The sequence below is a fragment of the Bubalus bubalis genome, chromosome 3 (assembly GCF_019923935.1).
Source record: "Bubalus bubalis isolate 160015118507 breed Murrah chromosome 3, NDDB_SH_1, whole genome shotgun sequence".
NCBI lineage: Eukaryota > Metazoa > Chordata > Mammalia > Artiodactyla > Bovidae > Bubalus > Bubalus bubalis.
In genome coordinates, this window is record NC_059159.1 from 145,021,122 (window position 1) to 145,027,468 (window position 6,347).

The window sequence follows — 6,347 nt, forward strand, 5'->3', positions numbered from 1 at the left end:
ACTGTTTGAAACAAGCAAGGCAGAGCTCAGAGGCCATATCCAACTGCAAGTGTGCCAGTCCACAGAAACCCACCAACCTAACTCCCAACCAGCTCTATTTTATTCAGATTATTTAGAGATGAGCCTTACCTGGTAGTGAATGCCCAGATTTCCTGGGTCTAGATGCTGTAACAACTAACTCCAACCACAGTCTTCACACTGGTGTCCCAATAGATGGTCAAAACTCCCCCAAACTTCCTGGTTGAACTTGGGGCTATGTCACTTGGTTCATCATATATTCTAGCTCATCAAATATTCCAACTTATCAGGTTTTCCTGACCTCCTAATTTCTGGTTATTTGGTACACTGCGTGCTTTTTTTTTTTTTTTTTTTTAAAGCATGTGTTACAGTTATGATTATCTGGTTTTTTGTCCATTTCTTTTTTTATTGAAGTATAGTTGATTTATAGTGTGGTGCTAGTTCCTGATGTACAGCAAAGTGATTCAGTTATGCAGTTATATATACATACACCCATGTATATATATTCTTTTTCACATTATTTTTTATTATGTTTTATTATAGGATATTGAATACAGTTTCCTGTGCTATACAGTAGGATTTTATTGTTTATTTTATATATAATAGCTTTTATCTGCTATCTAGAAAGATTAAGTTAACTAAGACAAGCTCAAGGCAAGGAGACAATAGTCAGGAAGATAAATTCAGAATAAATAGTTGTAATGAAGAGCAATAAATAATATAGCAGAAGTATGAATAAAATATAGTGAGAACTTGAATCAGTTATTGTACTCTTGGTTTCAAGTGACAGAAAACCTTGGCTCAAATGGTTTTGCATCATAAGGATATTTATTATCTACCATAACAGGAAATCCAGAGATAAGTCAGATTGTGTGCTGTGCTTAGTCGCTCAGTCATGTCTGACTCTTTGTGACCTGATGGACTGCAGCCTGCCAGCCTCCTCTGTCCATGGAATTCTCCAAGCAAGAATACTGGAGTTGGTTGCCATGCCCTCCTCCAGGGGATCTTCCCGACCCAGGAATCAAATGGGGTCTCCTGCATTGCAGGTGGATTCTTTACCAGCTGATCAGGGAAGCCCCAGGTAGGCTCTAGGAGTGGTATTCCTTCCTCAGCTCTTCTCTTAGTTCTACCCTCCTTTGTTCTGGCATTGCCCTCGAGCTAGCCTCCTATGTAGTGAAAAGCTGATCCCAGTAGCAGTAGAGCTGCATTTTCTAGTTCAGATGTGATGAAGAGACACAGAATATTTTCATCCCCAGAAGCTCTAGCAAACTTTTCCTTTTAGTTTGCTGCTGCTGCTGCTGCTAAGTTGCCTCAGTCGTGTCCGACTCTGTGCGACCCCATAGAAGGCAGCCCACCAGGCTCCCCCATCCCTGGGATTCTCCAGGCAAGAACACTGGAGTGGGTTGCCATTTCCTTCTCCAATGCATGAAAGTGAAAAGGGAAAGTGAAGTCGCTCAGTCGTGTCCAACTCTTCACGACCCCATGGACTGCAGCCCACCAGGCTCCTCCATCCATGGGATTCTCCAGGCAAGAGTACTGGAGTGGGTTGCCATTGCCTGCCGGGGTCCAGCCCCGGCTGATTCAGGGAGTTCGAAGCGGGGACGGCGTAGGAGAGGATCCGGAAACAACTGCTTAATTAAACGTTAATTAAGGATATAAAGAGTAATAGAATGAGGATAGCTCAGTGAGGAAATTCAGTGGAGAAAAGAGGCTGAATAATTCAGCCAGAAGGTGAGAGAAAGAACGACATGGGGAGACCAAGTTTTGGTGAACAAGGCCCGCACTTTATTTTCCAAAGTAGTTTTTATACCTTAAGTTACGCATGGGGGAAGGGGTAGAGTCATGCAGTAAGCCAGGCTTTCTTCCTGCAAACTTATCATATGCAAAAGTTTAGGTGATTTGCATCATCTTCTGGCCCGGAGGCCTGTTAACATTTTAAGACCCTTTCTTCAGAAAACTTATTTTTCTCTAAAGGTGATTAGTCAGGTGCCACCCTCCAAAAGCATTAAAGTTGCATTCCTATAGGACAAAGGTGTGGTGGGCTACAATGAGAAAAAGAATTAACTCAAGGGTCCCAGGTTACAAACATTAAAGCTACTACTTACACCAATTATATTAATCAATACACTGCCAGGGACACAGCAGGTAAGGGATATGGAAACTTAGCAGCAAACATTGGCCCAATAAGTGAAAAACCCTTCACCAGTACAATTTCTAATCAATCTTTTAACTACTCAAAGGAATCTGTGTTTAGACAGTTTAGAACATCTCCTGCCTCTCACAGTTGGGAGGCTCTGAACAATCACATGTGGCCGGAAAAACCTATTCAGGCAGGCTAGAGGACTTCCAAAGGAGTTTGTAGGTTGAAACGCTGTCACACCCAGGAACTTTATTAACTGGAGCTGTAAGTTAACTCTTTTTTTCAGAGAGAGGTAGTGGGGGACACTCTGTAAAGTCGGAGGTGTAGGTGAAAGCACAAAGCAGAAAGTAGGCAGACTCTGGTTTTGGGGGTAGATGCTCCAGAATTTCCAGGGGGACTCCTGAGGCTCGATCCGGCCTTTGCGTATGCCGAGCCTCCTTCCTCATGACCTTTGTCATGGGTGGAGCTCCTCACGCTGGCTCCCGGCAGTGATAGAATTCCAGTTGAGCTATTCCAAATCCTGAAAGATGATGCTGTGGAAAGTGCTGCACTCAATATGCAATTTGAAATATGCACTCAGTATGCAATATGCTGGCTCCCAGCAATTGCCTTCTCCCTGAAACTCCTTACCAGGTCACAAAAATCTATTAATAGCTCCTTATTTAGTTACACCTTTTGTTATGCCTTTGAAACAATTGTTCATACAAACTAAACTATTTGTACTTCCCCAAGCGTATCTTGCGTTTTCTACCTCTTTACCTCTGTACACACTGTTCCAGCTTCCTAGAAAGACCTTCAGTTTGTCGGACTGTTACCAAATGGTGTGTAGTGGATCCGGCTGCTCACCAGTCAAAAGCCAATAAGCAGGCCGGGTTGGTGGAAAAGAAAGTTTGCTTTATTTCAGATGCCAGCAACTGAGGAGGCGGGGAGGGTGGTAAATGTCTATCCAAAGGCCAACTCACTCGCCCTCTGACAAGTAGGGAGTGAGAGCTTTTCTAGACAGAAGAGGGGGCAGCTACATACCTTTTAGTTTAGCTTACCTAAATTTGCTATAAAAAAATTTATTGAACAGAAACCTGAGTTAAATAGAGTTGGGAAACCAGAAGGGGGAGCTCTCTCACCCTGCGGTGATAGCCGAGCTCAACAGGTTTTAAGAAAGATTCCTTTCCTGGCAAGGACTCGGCCAATGAGGAGCTATGGACTCTGCTTACTGCAGCCTCCCAACTTCCTTTTCCCTCTATGAAAATGTGCATCTTTCCTTGCGGTGGGTGAACTTGCATGTGGCTCACCATGGTTGCAGACCTACAGCTGCAATTCCCTGTTGCTTCAGAATATAAACCCATCTTTTCTGGAGAAAAGCCTGGCAGCCTATTTGTTTCAGGTCAACACAGTTTAGACGTATGCTGCTCTGGACCAATCTCTGGCAAAAGACTATGATTGGTTTAAATTGATGATTTGAATAAAATGGACACTGGAAAATAAGCCAAAATGATCACTGAAGTGAAGTGAAGTCGCTCAGTCGTGTCTGACTCTTTGCGACCCCATGGACTATAGCCTACCACACTCCTCGGTCCATGGGATTTTCCAGGCAAGAGTACTGGAGTGGGTTGCCATTTCCTTCTCCAGAGGATCTTCCCAACCTAGGGATCGAACCTGGGTCTCCCACATTGTAGGCAGATGCTTTACCATCTGAGCCACCAGGGAAGTCTAAAATGACCATTACAGAATACAAAACACAGAGTGATCAATTTTCCAAAGATGATGTTATCACTGATCAAAAAAATGAAATAAAAAAAATAAACACTCAGAGCTGAACTCAACTGGTTGAAAATCTTTAAACAGGATGATCAATAATCTGAGTAGTTGTGCTGGTTAGTAATGAATGCATGTCACCTACAAATCCCCCCTTCATTGCTTGATCTATGGTAGTAAAGCATTTCTCCTCTGCAGTAAACACATCTTGTCAGTAGGGGGTGGTATTAACCATGTATTTCTGATAGTTTTCCATCTGGGGCCTTGCTGGCCCTGGAGGGACTGCCAGGTAGCCAGTTTCTAGAGACAGCAAAGGGCTTGCTTGCAGGCACAGCTTTAAGATGCACACTAAAGAATTCAGAGCCCATACCCCTCAACCAGTCTTTTATTGGGCTCTCATACTAGGCCACTGTTCCTTTTCACTAATCATTCCAGGGCCAGTTATAAGACAACCAGGGGCAGCCCCTACCCCCTGGAGCTCACTAAAATTATCTAAACTGCTTAATCCTAGGCCTATTTACCCTGCCTCTCTCATTCTTTCCCATGAAGACCACAATAAAGACCCTTGCCCATGTTTTCCTCTCACTCCCTCTGCCTCCTGACTGACTGATGCATCCCTGTATGGCCCTATGTGGCACGGCCTCCTTTCTCCTCTTGGGAACTGTGAGTAACAAACTATCTTTTCAATGGCAATTGTCTCCTGACTTGGCCTTCAGTTCAGTTCAGTTCAACCGCTCAGTCCTGTCCGACTCTTTACAACCCCATGAATTGCAGCACGCCAGGCCTCCCTGTCCATCACCAACTCCCTGAGTTCACCCAAGCTCGTCCATCGAGTCAGTGATGCCATCCAGCCATCTCATCCTCTGTCGTCCCCTTCTCCTCCTGCCCCCAATCCCTCCCAGCATCAGAGTCTTTTCCAATGAGTCAACTCTTCACATGAGGTGGCCAAAGTACTGGAGTTTCAGCTTTAGCATCATTCCTCCCAAAGAACACACAGGACCAATCTCCTTCAGAATGGACTGGTTGGATCTCCTTGCAGTCCAAGGGACTCTCAAGAGTCTTCTCCAACACCACAGTTCAAAAGCATCAGTTCTTCGGTGCTCAGCTTTCTTCACAGTCCAACTCTCACATCCATACATGACCACTGGAAAAACCATAGCCTTGACTAGATGGACCTTTGTTGGCAAAGTAATATCTCTGCTTTTTAATATGCTATCTAGGTTGGTCATAACTTTCCTTCCAAGGAGTAAGTGTCTTTTAATTTCATGGCTGCAATCACCATCTGCAGTGAGTTTGGGGCCCCCCAAAATAAAGTCTGACACTGTTTCCACTGTTTCCCCATCTGTTTCCATGAAGTGATGGGACCAGATGCCATGATCTTCGTTTTCTGAATGTTGAACTTTAAGCCAACTTTTTCACTCTCCTCTTTCACTTTCATCAAGAGGCTTTTTAGTTCCTCTTCACTTTCTGCCATAGGGTGGTATCATCTGCATATCTGAGGTTATTGATATTTCTCCCAGCAATCTTGATTCCAGCCTGTGCTTCTTCCAGCCCAGCATTTCTCATGATGTACTCTGTATATAAGTTAAATAAAGCAAGGTGACAATATACAGTCTTGATGTATTCCTTTTCCTATTTGGAACCAGTCTGTGGTTCCATGTCCAGTTCTAACTGTTGCTTCCTGACCTGCATATAGGTTTCTCAAGAGGCAGGTCAGGTGGTCTGTTATTCCCATCTCGTTCAGAATTTTCCACAGTTTATCGTGATCCACACAGTCAAAGGCTTTGGCATAGTCAATAAAGCAGAAATAGATGTTTTTATGGAACTCTCTTGCTTTTTCCATGATCCAGTGGATGTTGGCAATTTGATCTCTGGTTCCTCTGCCTTTTCTAAAACCAGCTTGAACATCTGGAACTTCACGGTTCATGTATTGCTGAAGCCTGGCTTGGAGAATTTTGAGCATTACTTAACTAGCGTGTGAGATGAGTGTGATTGTGTGGTAGTTTGAGCATTCCTTGGCATTGCCTTTCTTTGGGATTGGAATGAAAACTGACCTTTTCCAGTCCTGTGGCCACTGCTGAGTTTTCCAAATTTGCTGGCATATTGAGTGCAGCACTTTCACAGCATCATCTTTCAGGATTTGAAATAGCTCAACTGGAATTCCATCACCTCCACTAGCTTTGTTCATAGTGATGTTTCTTAAGGCCCACTTTGACTTCACATTCCAGGATGTCTGGCTCTAGGTGAGTGATCACACCATTGTGATTATCTGGGTCATGAAGATCTTTTTTGTACAGTTCTTCTGTGTATTCTTGCCACCTCTTCTTAATATTTTCTTCTGTTGGGTCCATACCATTTCTGTCCTTTATCGAGCCCATCTTTGCATGAAATGTTCCCTTGGTATCTCTAATTTTCTTGAAGAGATCTCTAGTCTTTC